General features: G+C 36.2%; 1 non-coding gene across 1 annotated transcript; it reads left to right on the top strand.

The window, feature by feature from the left end:
• Positions 1-12,482: 12,482 nt before the first annotated feature.
• Positions 12,483-12,544, top strand: LOC115030700. The gene has a single exon (XR_003836300.1). It is a non-coding gene; the product is annotated as a U7 small nuclear RNA (small nuclear RNA).
• Positions 12,545-17,546: the final 5,002 nt, after the last annotated feature.

The following is a 17,546-nucleotide window of genomic DNA, read 5'->3' as shown; positions in this document are numbered from 1 at the left end:
TCAATATGCTACATATTAAAAAATTCACCTATGAACTAGGATATATTCCTAATATTTTCCCTCACACTAATATACCTTAATGTTTTGAATGTTGATTTCATGAACTTCATTTTCCTCCTAAAATAAAATATTTATTACTCTTAACAGCACTCTGAGTATTGCATTTCAATTCATTTGTCTTGGAAGAAAAAAAAGAGCAAGAAAGTCATTTAAAGCCATTATTCAGAGGGATAGATGAGTTTGAAAGTAGATTTTTATTGCCCACTTGAACTTAATGGGTTCCAGCACACAGAATGAAATAGAGTTTACACTGTGTCATTTACATTGACATTAACTTGGTAAGACTCACAGGAGTCCTCCAATAACTTTGGTTGCCAAAATAAAAAATGATCTTTGGATTATATTTGTTCCAACTTTGATGGTTCCTAGATGAAAATTCCGCTTTTTTATGCTAATAAAACCTCATGGTCCTGACAGTAATGTTTCATCTGCACCTGATAGTGAAGTCTATGCCACTACTTCCAGAAAATCTTGACTTTTCATTCAGAACTAGTAGTGTGGGGCATGATTGGCCACTACTGAAATTCCTCACAAATTTTGTTATAACTTTCATTTTACTATAAAGACAAGTAATTATGGGATTATGCAATTGTCAGCAATGAATAGATATTTGAAATATTTCTGTTTCACCGTTATAAATATATGATAGTGCCATAATTGTGAATATATATATATATACATATACATATATATATTCTTTATTTTGAGTAAAATACACTATTTGAGAACGCAAATGAAAGCACTGGATTTAACCTATTTTTTTAGTTCTATGAGAATTCCATACATTGTACTTTATTATATTCAACTCTTTCCTTCTCTTCCTAGCTCCACCTTCCTGTACACACCTAGCTGTCTCCTGGTTTGTTTAGTGGGTTCTTTGTATTATATCTATCAACTTTAATTTGTGTTGTCCATGTATTATTGAATGTATTCTCTCACAAAGAATATAGTGCATTTAGCAGGAACTAGACTTTTAATGAAACTCCTAATGACTTATTGCTATCTCAAAGATTAATATATTTCTCAACCATAATCAAAGTAGTTTCTGTTTTTAGTAGATAGTGATTAATCCAGAGCCTCATAACTGATCAAGGTACAGAAAATATGACTTTAAAATCACCAGCCCTTAATGAGATATCTATATCTCTCCCTTTATTCAATAGAACTAAGGTCATTGTAGAAGAAGGAACTGGAAAGAGCCAGAAATTAAAAAAACAAAACAAAACAAAACAAAACAAAACAAAAAACTATTTTCTGCACATACCAGGGTTACTACACATATGAGTTCACAGTAGTTGTGGAATCATGCACAAGACTTGTGCAAATCTAAGCCAGTTCAACTCTCAATTTATAGACTCTGCCTTGTAAAGGGAAGTTGAAAGAAGTGCTCCTACATTTTCTGGAGATATTCTATCTTTTGCTTCCATGCCCTTCTTGCAAACATGGCTCCTTGTATGGAGTACAAATATGCTAAAAATGAAATATAAAGTTGTTAAGTCAACAATATACGGAACAAAGAGAAGCCTCGAAAATCTAGAATGATGATTGTAGAGGAATTTTAATCCAACAACATGGCTGTTCTGGTAAAGGGTCACATCCAAAAAGGTCTAAGTCTGTGTGATCTGGCTGGAAAGATTTACTTTTAATCCCTCTAGTTGGAATATAGTCACACTCTCAGTACATACCTTTAGTCCCAAACGATAAAGGTAAAGTTAGTTTGTGGAAGGAAGCCAGCATATTTGAAAGTGACAACTAATTGAGCAGCAAACAATGTGATGAATCAGAGAAAGATTTGGCAGAGTAAGAGAAAGACTGTGCCCAACTCCTAAAAGAATGGACAGGAAAGAGAGCCTGCTTAAGAGCAGCACAGAGTGAGTCAGGTTCAAAGTGCAGTTCAGTGAATGCAGTTCTGTTGCATTCAGGTGATGCACTAGAGTTTGTGTAATTCTATTCAGTTCTGTTCAGTTCATGCAATCAGTACTGTCAGTGCAGCTCAGGTCATGGAATTCAGAGGCAGTTTTTCCAAGCAGAACAATTCAATGAGAATCTGAGAGAAGCCACTTTGAATCAATCAACTTGGGGAAGAGTTTGAGCCAGAACAGCTGAGTTGAACCAGCCATCCAGAGTTAAGTAAAAAATAGGAAGGGTGAGCTTATTCAGCATTAAGCATCAGAGATGATAATTACATCTGGTGAATAAAAGTTACTTTTAGAGATTATATTAGGAAATATGGGTATATCTGTTTGTGGAGGATAATACAATCTAATAAGAAGATTTTCTGTTACATATGTATAATTGATAAAATATGGGAAATAATTTTGGCAGAGAAAAATAAAACATCACCCCCAATATTGAACAAAAGTAATATTATTCAGATTAAAAAGTATAAAGGCGCAGTATTAGACTTCTAAGAAAAAGATCAGAAATAAAAAGGCTTATCAAATGCATACTTAGTAAAACAACAACAAAGTAAGAACACAGATCTATATACATTTCAGAGAATAATATAGAACAATAGTTCCGATAAGGAAAACAGACAGGCAAGAGCCACACAATCATTGATTCTTCAATAGGTTTTATGGAAGCAGAAGACATATTATAGTTAATCATAGAACATGGAAAAATTAGCCTATGATCATTTTAACAGGCTAAACAATAAATCCTATAAATCCTATACTCATATAAATGTGTATTAGGTTTTCTAAAATCTGTACTTTAGCATCTCTGGAACAATTCAAGAATTATATTTAGACACACACACCAACAAATAAAAGGAGGACAAAGACAAAGATGACATCCACAAATCCATTAGCTCAATAGAAAAATCTACATAGTTGAGAAGTAAAACAGCCCAGGGTGTCAGTATGTATGCATTTGTGTGTGTGGTGTGGTGGATGTGTGTCTCTTATAGAGTGATTACTATGTTTCTGTTCATAGAAACATGGAAAGGATATAATAGAGAAAATAACATTGAAATAATATTTAAAATTTGTGTTTCCCTGATGAGTAAGAACTTTGAATATTTCTTTAAGTGTTTCTTGCCCATTTGAGATTCCTCTGTTGAGAATTATCTGTTTAGGTCTCTATCCCATTTTTAATTGGGTTATTTGGTGTGTTGGTGTATAATTCCTTGAGTTCTTTATATATTTTGGATATTAGTCCTCTGTCAGATGTAGGGTTGATGATGACCCTTTCCTAATCTGTAGGCTGCTATCTTGTCCTAATGCTAGTGTCATTTGCCTTACAGAAGCTTTTCAGTTTCATGAGGTTCCATTTATCAAGTGTTAATCTTACAGCCCAAGCTATCGGTGTTCTGTTCAGGAAGTTCCCTCCTGTACCAATGAGTTAAAGGCAATTCTCCATTTCCTGCTTTATTAGATTAAGCTTATCTTGTTTTATGTTATTGTCTTTGATCCACTTGGACTTGATTTTGTGCAGGGTGATAGATATGGATCTATTTGAACTCTTCATGCAGACATATAGTTAGACCAGCATCATTTGTTGAAGATGCTTTCTTTTTTCCTTTGCATGGTTTTGCCTTCTTTGTTAAAGATTAAGTGTCCATCCATGTGTGTGTGTGTGTGTGTGTGTGTGTGTGTGTGTGTGTGTGTGTGTGTATTTGTGTGTGTATTTCTGGGTCTTTATTTGATACCATTGATCAACCTGTCTATTTCTACACAATGCCATGCTGTTTTTATCACTATTTCTCTTTAGCACATCTTGAGGAGGGATTGTGATATCTTCTGAAGTTCCTCTGTTTTTCAGGATTGTTTTGGCTATCCTGGCAGTTTTTCTTTTTCCATATGAAGTTGAAAATTGCTCTTTCAATGTTTTAAGGTTTGAGTGCTATAAAGTATTGCATAGGGATTTTGATAGGAATTGCACTGCATCTGTAAATTGTTTTAGGTGAGATGGCCATTTTTCACTATGCTAATCCTACAGATTCATGAGCATGAGAAAGTTTTTCATCTTCTGGTATCTTCTTCAATTTCTTTGCACAACAACTTAAATTCTTGTCATATAGATCTTTCACTTGTTTGGTTAGACTCATACCAAGATGTTTTTTTTCCCCTGGTTATTGTAAAGAATATTGTTTCCCTAATTTTTCTCTTGGCCTATTTATCATTTGTATACAGAAAGGCTGTTGATTTATTGAGTTAATTCTATATCCACCCACTTGGCTTAAATTGTTTATCAGCTATAGCCATTCTCTGGTAGAATTTTTGATATACCCTATGTATATAATCATTTGTGAATAGCTATGAGGGAAAATCAAGAAGGGGATAACATTTGAAATGTAAATAAAATAATCAATAAAAAGTAAATAAAAATTGATAAATTAAAAACAAAACAAAACAAAGACATGGTGAATTTTGCACACGAATGGATGGAACTATAGTTTATCATCTTCAATGATGTAACCCAGCCCCAAAGGACATGCATAGTATGTACTCAGTTATGAGTGGATATTCGTCATAAAATATATGATACCCATGCTACAGTCTACAGACCCAAAGAAGCTAAACAAGAAGGAAGTTCTAAGCAAGGATACTTGAATCTCTCTTAGAATGGGGAATAAAATAGTTGAAGCCACATGGAGGAAGAGAACTAGATGGAAGAGGGGATGAATTGGGGAAAGGAGTGAGGGTTCAGGATTAGGTGTGGAGAGAGACCTGGGAGATGCCCAGAGGACCTTGAGAATGAATAGAATCTTCATCTTCAGGGCGTTGAGGTGAGGGGCATCTCAAGTACCTGCTAGAGACCTCGGATAGGGGAGGCTCCCAAGAATCTGTAGGGATGACTTTATCTGAGTGTGGCACCTGAAGAGGCTAATTCCTGTAGCTGAGCAGGAACCCCATGGAGCAATAGGGATACCAACCCAGCCACAAAACTTTCAACCCAAAATTTATCCTGCCTACAAAAAATTCAGGGACAGGGAATGGAGTAGAGACTGAGGGAATTGCCAGGCAATAACCAGCCCAACAAGAGACCCATCCCATGTGCAAACACCAATCCCTGACACTATAAACAATACTCTGTTATGCTTTCAGATAGCAGTCTATCATGGCTATCCTCTGATATGCCCCATCCATCAGCTGCCTCAGACAGATACAGAGACTCACAGCCAAACATTGAATGGAGCTCAGGAACTCTTATGGAAGATTTAGGGAAAGACTGAGAGCCACAAAGGAATTTCAGAGGAAGATAAATGTAGCTAATTAAATTGAACCCTCAAGGACTCTAAGAGACTGAACCACCAATCAATGAGAATACATGGGATGGACCTAGCTCCCCCATACACATACACATATGCAGCATGTGTGTAGATCCATATTCATATGGTTCTTCACAACCGGAGGTGGGCTATTCCTAAAGATGTTACTTCTTTGTAGAATCCATTTGCCTAACTTGGCTGTCTTTTCTGGCCTCAGTGGGAAAAACGCCTAGGCCTGCAGAGATTCTATATGTCAAAGCTGGGGAAGAACTAGAGGGGGTGTCTTAGTTAAGGTTTAAGTGCTGTGAAGAGACAACATAACCAATGCAGTTATTATAGAGAGAACATTTAACTGGGGCTGGCTTACAGGTTCAGAGGTTCAGTTCATTATCATCAAGAGGGGTGAATGGCAGTGCCCAGGCAAACATGACAACAATACAGGGGGAGATGAGTGTTCAACATTTCAACATCTTGCTATTAATGTAAACAGAAGAATGGCTCTCAGGCTCTTAGGAGGAAGGTTTCATTGCCCCCCTCCACAGTTACAAACTTCCTCCAACAAGGCCACACTTACTACAACAATTCTCCACCTACTAATAGTGCCACTTCCTGGGTCAAGCATATTCAAATCACCATAGGGGCCCTCTATTCTCTCAGAGGAGATGGGGTTTGGGGATAGAGGAAGGGATTATGTGAGGGAAGACTGGAAGGAGGTACAGTGATTGGAATATAAAGTGAATAAAGAAGTCTAGAGCCAAAAAAAAAAAAAAAGAGGAAAAGAAAGAAAGAATGAAAGAAAAGGAAAAAAAGGTTGTACTTAATGAAAGACCATAGATACAGAAAGTGACACTCTGTGTTTTCATTCCATACTTCTGACACACAAAACCATGCAATGCGTGAGATGAGATTGTATCATTTCATGGTGAGAGTGCTTTGGCAATATAACATGATTCTTACTTTTTTTTTCTTTTTGTCCTTAGATTGCCATTCTGGGTATGAAATCATCAGTGGTAACTGAGGGACCACCGTAGTTCATCCCTAGTATGCCTACTCTATACTTTCTCTATTTGGACAGAATTTTCACGAATGCTTTCATGATGTGATGTCAGCATCCCTATCATTTCTAACTTTAATGTAGGTAATTTAAACTTCATTTAAAATTTGACTAAATATGACCTATTAACACACATATATTTTGAAGAAAACCGTTTTGATTCGGAATAGCCACCTGACTAGATGCATGTCTGAATGAGTGACAAGAAGAAGCAAGGAGGAGACAACAGAAATAGCTGAACAAAAGAATCATGTTTTGTTGGGAAGCTGAGGAGATCCTGGTTTTATGTCCCTTGGAGTATCTGAATCTAGGTTCTGTTATGAAAAAGATCATCAATGAGCAGTGGAAAAACATCTTAACTAAGGAGTTTTTACTAGCAGATATGTATTTCATTGTTCAACTTTCCCATTAGAAAATACTGAATTAAAAGCAGAGATACTGGTATCCAACTCTTCAGCAGTTTATTGTGCTTGACCTGAAATGTATTAATGTCACATTAGAGTCTGTGTTCTTCACAATTAGCCCTCCAATGGGTCAGAAGTCTGAGGAAATGAAGTTGAAATGACTCAGCTCTATTTGTCACCAGCCTAATGAGGTGAGTGATGGGCTCTGAGAAGAATGGCTGACTGATTTCTTGGCAAGAAACCATTCTAAGCTCCTCATTAAAGGGTCCAATCCACAGTATCTAAGGTGAAGTGTTCTGAATTTTTAGAATGACCTTAGCTGTTGGCTGCTAGCACCTCATGTGTCTCCATGTTTACACATTCTGCGAAACTTTAAAAGCAATGATATGAATATATCAGTTATATCCCAAAATAGATATTTTTGTTCAAAATTTACTGTGAGATATGCCTATCAGAAAAGTATTTATTCACAATAATTTTATTTCCAGATAATAGCTGAGAGCTAAGATAGTAGAAATGAAATCCCTTGATGAGATGGCATAATAGATGGGAAAAACACAATGTTCAAAAATTTTAAAAATGTTTTAATATTAGTTTTCTAACTTTATTTAACATCCTGATCACAGTTTCCCCTCTCCTCTTTCCTACTCATCCCTTCCTTCCCCTTTCCTCATATAGTAGGAGGAATCCCATGAATATCAAACAGACTTGGCATATCATGTTGCCATAAGACTAGGTGCATCTTCTTATACTGAGGCCAGTTAAGGCTATCCAAGGGCAGGCAATACAGTTAGAGACAGATCCTGCTCCTGCTTTAGGATCCCCATATGAAGACCCAGATGTACAACTGTTAAACACACACAGCGAGCCTAGGTCCATCCCATGCATCCCATCCATCCTCTCATGTTGGCAGTTTACCCCTATGGGACCAGGTTAGTTGATCCTTTAGATTTTCTGTGGTGTCTTTGATACATCTGGCTTCTTCAATTCTTCCTTTCCTTCTTCTACAGGGTTCCCCAAGCTCCATTGTTTGGCTATGGATCTTTGCATCATTTTCCATCAGTTATTGAGTGAACCTTCTCTGATGACAGTTATGCTAGGCTCCTGTCTACAAGTATAGGAGAATATCATTAATAGTTTCAAGGGTGGTCTCCCTCTCATGTCATGGGTCTCAAGTTAGGCCTAATCTTTGGTTGGCCTTTTCCTCAAATTCTGCTCCATCTTTTATCTCTGCACATCTTGTAGTGAGGGAAAACTGTGGGTCTAAGATTTGGGGGATGAGTTGGTGTCCTACCCCTCCATTGGAAGTCTTGCCTGGTTACAGAAGGTGTCTGATTCAGGCTCTACACGCCTCATTGCTAGGAATCTTAGAGTAACCCTCATAGATTCTTAGGAGTTTACATTGTCCTAGATTTCTCATCTCAGAGATGCCTACCACTGATTACAATACTCTCTCCATCTGTCCTCCCCAAAATAGCACTCTTATCCATCCCCACCCCCTCTCACACCCAGTTTCCTCTCTCAAGCCAGCCCTGATGTCTACTTTATTTTCTCTTGTCACTGATATGAAAGCAGTCCGTGTTACTTAGCTTCTTTGACTCTATGGATTATAGCATAGTTATCCTCTATTTTTATTACTGATATCTACTTCTAAGTGAGTATGCACAATATTTGTTTTTCTGGTTCCTCACTCAAGATGATCTTTTCTAGTTCAATTCATTTTCCTGCAAATTTCATGATGTCATTGTTTTTTTTCATGGCTAAATAACACTCCACTGTACCAATGACTACATTTTCATTATCCACCTTTGGTTGAGGGACATCTGGGTGTTTTCAGTTTCTGTCTGTTAGAAGCTACTAAGAGCATAGTTGAGCAAGTACCTTTGTGGTGTGAGAACTTCTAGAGTTATCACCATTCCTGATTTCAAGTAGTACTACAGAGCAATAGTAATAAAAACAACAAGGCACTAGCATAACACAGACATTTGATCAATGGAATTGAGTTGAAGTATACACACCTATGGACCCTTGATTTTTGACATGAAGCCAAAAGTGTAAAATGGAAAAAAGAAAGCATCTTCAACAAGTGTTGCTGGTCTAAGTGGATATATGCATGTAAGAGAATGCACATAGATCCATTTTTATCACCTTGTACAAAATTCAAGTGCCAGTGGGTCAAAGACCTCAACATAAAAGGAGTGTTCTCCCTTGTTCCACATCCTCACCAGCATATGCACTCACAGGAATTTTTGATCTTAGACATTCTGACTGCTGTAAGATGAAACATAAGAGTTGTTTTAATCTTCACTTCCCTGATGACTATGAAGGTTGAACATTTCTTTAAGTGCTTCTTGGCCATTAGAGGTTCTTCTGTCAAGAATTCTCCCATTTTAAATTGGGTTATTTGGTTTGTTGCTGTCTAGCTTTTTGAGTTCTTTATATATTTTTTGTTATCAACTCCCTGTCAGACATGGAGTTGGTGAAGAACTTTCCCAGCCTGTAGGCTGTCAGTTTGTCCTTTTGACAGTGACCATTGCCTTACAGAAGCTTTTCAGTTCCATGAGGTCCCCTATAATAATTGTTCACCTTAGAGTATGAGCTATGGATGTTATGTTCAGAAAGTTGTATCCTGTGTCAATGCACTGAAGTTTATGCCCTACTTTCTCTTGTATTAGGTTTAATCCATTAGGTTTGTATTAGGTCTTTTATCCACTGGGACTTGAGTTTTGTACAAGGTGACAGGACTAGATCTATATGCATTCCCCTACACAGACATCCAGTTAGACCAGCCACAGTGTTTGCAAACCCACTATTGGTGAGTTTGCAAACTAGTACTACCACTCTGGAAATCATTTTGGCAGATTTCATAAAATTGTTAATAGATCTTTCTCAAGACTCAGCTATACCACTCTTAGGCATATATTCAAATCATGTTCTCTAATGTTTAATCTTGTTTAATCTTAATCCTAATTGTTTAATATAATAATCACACATAGAGTGGCCAATACTTTCTAGGTTGATGAGTGAAGTCTGGTGGAATATGAAGGATTCTTAGTGAGCAGTTTTGGGGAATTTGGGAAATCAAGACTTTTCATAATCAAGCCATCCTGGAAAGTGTTTCTTTACCTTTCAGTGAGTTTAGTGACTACCAGTGCCTTCATATTCATGTGGACATGACTCAATGGGTAAGAGCCTAGGATAATAAAAAATGAGAACATGATTTCAAATCCTCAGCATGTATATAAAAGCTGACAGAGGTGTAACCCTAGCATTTTATGAAGATACAAGTACATCCTAGAATATCACTGATAAGGCAGCTTCCTCAAACCCTGAACACCAGATTCAATGAGAGATTTTTTTTCTCAAGGGAATACAAAGAACATAATAGAGAATCCTGACCTCTTTTGTGCACACATATGGACAGCTGAGCATAGATACATACATACAAAAAAATAACAATAAAAGTCTTTTAATTAGAAATTACCTACCGCATTTAATAAGACTAAAATGACACATGTGTCACCAAATACCTCCTGATAACTTGGTTATTTTGCTAACCTGTCTCTTTTCCTCAGAAGCTGTTAGTTATGATGGGAAACACAGGGATGGGTAAGCCTTATACATGTTGCAGATACATTCACTGGTCTTTTTTTTTTTTTTTCTAGATATCTATCTTGTCACTAAAAGGCTGCAATGATTTCTCCCTTTTTCTCCCATACCATCTCTTTCATTAAATACTGCAGGTTCAGTTTGGTTGGAGCCAATTCTTTCTCAAGATTCACTAGCCCTGTGGTAACTTCTCCTGGAAGTTTTAATGAGGTATGACCTTCTCTTTTATCTTCTGCACTAAAGTATTTTGTAGTGCTGCCAGAGGCAGTTTAATAACAGGTGAGTTTCACCCCTAGGCTGATTGTATTTCAGCAGAGGGTGAAGTGATCTTTGTATGTCAGGTTGTTAAATCTGTAAAAAAAACTCTGTGTGATCTTTCAAAATGAAAGTCAGTACATCAAGGCAATACAGTTCACTTTTTCTTTTTATGGACCTTTTAACATCTTTGTTCTGGACAGCTCTGAGATACTGCAATTGCCTGCTATTTTTTCCCCTTTAAGTCCTCCCACTCATGTATGGTTGTCTAATATGCAAATGAGAAATTGTCAAAATAAAATATTCTTCTTTTAAGCATCACAACCTTTTTAAGGAACTTGCGAGCTTAAAGCTTCCATATGAACCTCTGGGGATTATTAAACCATGGTTTTTAAGCATGTGTGTGAGTGTGTGTGTGTGTGTGTGTGTGTGTGTGTGTGTGTGTGTGTGTGTATTCACAGTGAGAAACCTTCTTGTAGCATCATTCTAATCTGTTTCTGTAACATCCAATACAATTCAATGTACCTTTAATATAGATTGGTAGATTCATAAAGGTTTTTCTAGAGCTTTTAAAACTATAAAGCATAAAACTTCCTATTTCTCTTAAAATTCTGCCCATTGTATCTCAGAAATCACATAGAAATTTGAATCTAATGTTTTATACTTAAATTCATACTATTTTGTTAATTTCTTTCTTAACATAAACTATGGGCCAATAATGTTGTAACATGAAAGATTTAAAAAATTAACCTTTAAATTACTTTGGAGAAATAGCACCTTATATTCTGTTAATTTCTTCTAACCTCTCTATTCTTAGAATGTGTAAAAATTCAATACACCATTACTGTTCATATTTGATAATGATACAAATTTATTTTTACGAACTCCTATAAATTAACTTTCTTGGCTATGATTTTTTTTTACTTCAGAGTAAATAAGAATCATTCCATATTTTAAGATAATTTTTGAATTTTAAACTAGATTGCCTGTTCTCTGTATGTCAATTTAGTCCTTAACAATTGATAACTGAATAATTACAGTAGCCTTTAAAAATGGCTTTTTACTTATTTTTCTAGGTTAATGTATAATAGCAAATGGGAGCATTGACAAAGCAAGTATCAATCCCATGTAAATACTTCATTGACAAACATAACTGGATTAAGGAACCAAGCTTCTGCCTAATAGTCCTCCTTATGACAGGTCTAGATACATGATATAGTGCACCACATCACACTAACTTTTCCAGGAGTTTGAACTTTGCATGTCTAAATTGGTAGGGATATAGTTTTGATTCTATTACAACAGAAAGTGTAGCTGCTATCTCTTCTAAGTAGACGTTTTCACAGACTTTTTTTTTGTACCACCTAAGTCCAATGTTTCAGATCATCATTTAATGATACAGCATACCTCCGTACTTAGCCAAAGCCTCTTTGGGCTAGATCTGGGAGGACTAGATTTACTAAATAATAGTAACAGCAGTAATGATGTTGGTGGTTGTAATAATGATATTAACAGTAATGATAATAATAATAATGTAAAATATAACATAAAATGGATTGATTAAAATTTATTGACCTAAATTTGCTATCATAATGACTTATGGAAGATAACATTTATCAACCAAGGTAGCACTTTGGTTGCACATAATAAATATCTTTTAAAATAGATATTTTCTTATTAGCTGTTAAGTCAATAATAAACAATTGTGATCTGTAGAATTACAGAGGTTAGGTACAGAGAAAGGGACTAAGAAGGTTATATAATTTTTTTTTTTAAAGAAAATAAAGTAGATAGATTTTAGTGGATAGGGGCTGGAATTGCAAGATCAAGTCTGGAGGGGTATGGAAGAATGAGAAAAAGGAAGAGATATATTAAAATTAAGGGAAAGTGTTACAGCTCTTTTAGAATTTGTCTAGCAGGTTTTCTGACTTCGGTCAGAAAACCCCTCCCCCCAAAAAAATTAAGGGAAATTTGGAGGAAAGTATGGAAATCTAATGTAAAAAGATGGAAGTAAAAGCTTCAAAAAATATATACATATATAAGATAATCTAAATCAGATTGGCAAGTAATTCGGGAGACATAGAATCAGCTGGACATTACTAGTTTCCACATTAGTATCTGATTACTGGGAATGGGTTACATCTAATTAAGTTGTTGGTCAGTGGGGAATTTTGGAATGAATCCCCCAAATAACCCAGGTTATTGCCAAGGATGTTGGTTGCTTTTCAAAAACTGATGACAATGATCTGTCGATAGACTGTGTATTTAAGACATACTCCATGAGATAGAAGACATACCAACACTAGTATGATGGCAAAGAACTGAGATTAGATGGGACAGGGACCTAGGGGCAAACAAAACACTTCTGTTCTACTAAGGAATATAGAAATCAAATTTACCTGATGACATTTCTGCTATACTCGTGAATTAGGGTCTTGCTCAAACATAATCATAGCAGCACCCTTTTGCAGTAGATGAGAGAAAATACAGAGAGACACAGCTGGACAATGGGCAGAACACAAGGGAACTGGAACCACTCAGCTCTAAATGGGATTCCTCCAACAAATCTTCTGCAGAAGAATAGAAAGAAAAAGTGTAAGAGCCAGTGGGGATGAAAAACACCAAAGAAACAAGTTCTTCTAAACACATCAGGACCAAAGCACATATTCATTCACAGAGACTTAGGCATCATGAATGGGTCTTGCCCAGGTCTGGACCAGAGGATGTATTAACACTAAGAGGGGAAGTGGACACAAAGTCCCATCTCTAACCCAGAAGCTATCTCCAATTGATAATGCTCACAAATGAAAACATAGCTTTCACCAATAGGTCTCACTGAATACATAAATCACCTACAAGTGCATGCCCTATCCCCAGCAGTAGATGGCCAAATAATATATTTAAAGATTATTTGTCTCATAATGGACTTTCCAGGCCTTTTTTCCTCTCTTGCAGGTATTTGAATATATATATTATGGTTTCTGATTTTATGTTTTATAGGATTCTCTCTCTCTCTCTCTCTCTCTCTCTCTCTCTCTCTCTCTCTCTCTCTCTCTCTGTGTGTGTGTGTGTGTGTGTGCTTCTATCTGTGATTCTTGAGCTTTTATATTTGACTCTTTTTCTTCTATTTATTTTGTCCTGTTATAGTTTGCTTGTTTTCATTTTATCTTCTTTAATGTATAATTATTCTGTTGATTCTTGTCTGTATCTTAATGAGAGAAACACAGGGTTTCTATTTGGGTGGGTGGGGAAGTGAAAAGTATCTGAGAGGAGTTAAGAGAAGCAAAACAGAAAGCAGAATACATTGCATTTCAAAACTCCATTTTTAATAAAAAGTGGCTAAAATATGTTAAGCAATGACTTATACATTATAGTTTAGAGAAATCTTAGATGTACATCATATATTGTCTTTTATTATCCAGGGAGCAAGAGCATCTGGATATTTTTGTGAAGTAACAGAATGTTACTTTGCACTTTAAATAAGATAATGTAATAGATTGTTTATTTATCACCCCTGAATAGGTTACAATCTCTCCTTCAGTTCTGACTGAAAGTTTTACATTTACACATTCTTCTGTTTTTATGTTTTATAAAATCTAGGGGTTTCTGCAGTGTCTTCACCTAGGCATGAACATTCTGTCTGCTCCTGGTCAGTGAGTGAGTCTATAACATTCTGTTATTACTCTGACACGTTTTTCCTTTCTCTAAAATTAAATAAAAAATGAAAGCAAGTAATTTTTAATCTGGGTTTCATGTACATTAGGTAACTTACTCCTGTAATTTAATACAGAACTGCACATTTAATAACAATACAATTATAAGACAAACTTAAGTAAGAGTAATAAACTGTGTTTACATGTATCAATTACCATTAAAGTTAACATATATACATATATAATCTTTAAACTTTCGAGATGAAAACACTAATTCTGACACATTATTTAATCTGAATCGTTTTTTCCAGGATGATTTTCAATGTTATTTTTCTGAACAGTGCAATATGTTACAACCGGACCATTAATGTATTAATGTGCTTCTGGTGGAATAGAGATGATGTGATCTGGGACAGAAATCTTTTCAATGTTTTATAATTCATAAAAGTCTGACTAAACATGCACCTATTCTTCAGAGAGAGGATAATTGAGAATGCATGAGCAGTTTTCTTCAACCATGTTGTCCACATCTTTTGTCCCTTTCATTTAAGAAAAGATTCCCAAGTGCTGTTTTTAAAGAGAAGATTCAATAGTGATAATATTACTAGCTAGTTAATATTTAATCACAAAGTCTGAAAACACATGGATTATTTTTTTTCCAAGAAAGCATTTGCAACATCCTTACAAGTATTAATACTATCTAAAAAGAACTTTGAAGTTCCATAGGTGTTATTTATTACTCCATGTTCTGCAGCATGATTTGTTTCTATGTTTATTTTAAATGATATTATTAGAGATATTTAAATATTATACTAGTTACAAAGGAACACAGAATAAAGGCACAGTGTGTATGGGAATCTTGGGACTAAATGGTAGAGAGGATTGGGAGTACACACTTTACAAGAGGATAGGAGAGAATGGGGACATATGAATTTTTCTAATGAGAGCAGATCCTTATGGGAAAGTACAAGGAAATAACAAATGAGATTATATCCAAGGACCACCACCCTCAAAGTGTTCAGCAAAGCTTTAATGCTTTAAATCCTACAGAGATTTGTAAATCAACATCATATCTTCTATATAAACTAAGGGACAGACAGGATTTTTTCAATCATTCCATTTGTTTACATCTCAAATGATATCCCATTTCCTGGTTACCCCCTCCACCAAACCACCATCCCAAATCTTCCCTTCCCCTTCCCTCTTGCCTGTATGAGGGTGCTCCTCCATCCACCCACACTCTGAGGACCCACTGCTCCAGCATCCCCTTACACTGGGGCATCAAACCTCCACAGGACCAATGGCCTCCTCTCCCATTGCTGTCAGGCATGGCCATCCTCTGCTACATATGTATCTGGAGTCATGGATCACTCCAGGTACACTCCTTGGTTGGTGGTCTAGACTCTGAAAGAACTGGGTGGTCAGGCCAGCCTATGCTGTTCTTCCAATTGTGTTGCAATTCCCCTCTGCTCCTCCAGTCCTTCTACCTGTTCCTCAACCAGGTTCCCTGAGCTCCTTCTGATGGTTGGCACCAGGATCCACATTTGCATTGGTCAGTTGCTGGCTGTACCTTCCAAGGAACAGCCACACTAGGTTCCTGTTAGCAAGCACGTCTTGACCACAGCAAGTGTTGGGTTTGGTGACTGCAGACATTATGGTAGGGCAGCCTCCAGCTGGCTCTTCCTTCAGTCTCTGTTCCAATTTTTGTGCATGTTCTTCCTTTGGACAGGAACATTTCTAGATCAAAAATTTTTTAGATGGGTTGGTGGCCCCATCCCTCAACCAGGGGCCATGCCTATCTACTGGAGGTGGTCTCAACAGGTTCTATCTCCCTCTTCTCTTTAGACGAAAATGCACAGAGGCAGGCAGGTTTTTATCAAAGAATTCTCAGATTCTCTGGATCTTGCTCTATTTGGTTACTTACATAATGAACTACTTATGAATATTGAATGCATAGTTTCTGACAGTATACATAACTTTCTAGCACAGGAATCATAATGTTGTATATTGCCAGGTTTTTTTATTTTTACATTTTCTGACTGTGTTGCTCTTGTTAACTTATGGAAACAAGTTTGTAAATGGCAACAAGCATTTGTGGATTATGTTACATATGCATTATAGTCATACACAGTGACAGAGCATCTCATGTTACTAGGAAGTCTTTTGTTGAAGAAAAGGGCTTGTAAATCTCTACAGAATCCTTCCTCTGGAGTCATGCCATTAAATACTCTCAATTACAAGACTCTTGTATTGGATTCACAGAAAAAAGAATCAAAGAGAACCAACTTCTGATCTCCTTCCCAAGGTCTGTATGTCTCTCTTTCCAGCCTTTCTTGTGTTCTCTTTACAACTTCGAGGATCTGAAATACCATTTTCCTTGACTAATCTGAGAAGAAACAATGTAGTTAGAGACAATGTAGTTTCAATATATCTATAGCACTGAAAAATATTACTCTTTGTAATGCACTAGCTGGGATGTTACAATAGTAAAACAATGGTTCTTTTCTTTATAGCTTGGATACTTGATGTTGGAGACATTGCTTAAAGAGCACATATTGCTACTACATATATTCAAGTTAGGTTCCCAATACCTGTTTCTAGTGGCTTCAGTGGCTCACACTGCCCTCGATTTCTGTCTTATGGGCATCAGCTGATATTTTTAGCTTTTATATGCATCTTCACTCATGTGTACATACCCTCACAGAGATATATGCAGATACAACCACACCTATAAATAAAAATAATAAAAATAACTAAAATGGGAGTTATATTCTCCACTAAAATATTTATTAAACAAATATAACAGCAGCATAACTCTTTTAAGAACATATTTATTAAATGAATATAACTCAGTAGCATAACTACTGTTCCTCACTGTTATTATTCCTTCATTGTGTTGTCTCCTATAAGAATTATGTCTGTTAAGGCAGAATCTTGGTGTATATGGTTTCTTACTTAATGAACTATGAACTAAGAATAAATAACCCAGATCCTACTGAAGTACATGGCTATCACATCCTGGATAAACATTGGTTGCTTCTATTTTCTTGGTTTTATTTTTAATTGATTAAATCTGTGTTAGAATAATACTAATTCTGGGTTAAAAAATGGAAAACCATATTTAGCAAATAAGAAATGAAATTGAAGCCGGGCGGTGGTGGCACACACCTTTAATCCCAGCACTTGAGAGGCAGAGGCAGGTGGATTTCTGAGTTCGAGGCCAGCCTAGTCTACAAAGTGAATTCCAGGACAGCCAGGGCTATATAGAGAAACCCTGTCTTGAAAAAAATTTAAAA

This window comes from Mus caroli, chromosome 3 (genome assembly GCF_900094665.2).
Source record: "Mus caroli chromosome 3, CAROLI_EIJ_v1.1, whole genome shotgun sequence".
Taxonomy (NCBI): domain Eukaryota; kingdom Metazoa; phylum Chordata; class Mammalia; order Rodentia; family Muridae; genus Mus; species Mus caroli.
Note: the sequence above shows the minus strand (reverse complement) of the source record. Positions and strands in the feature narration are given on the sequence as shown.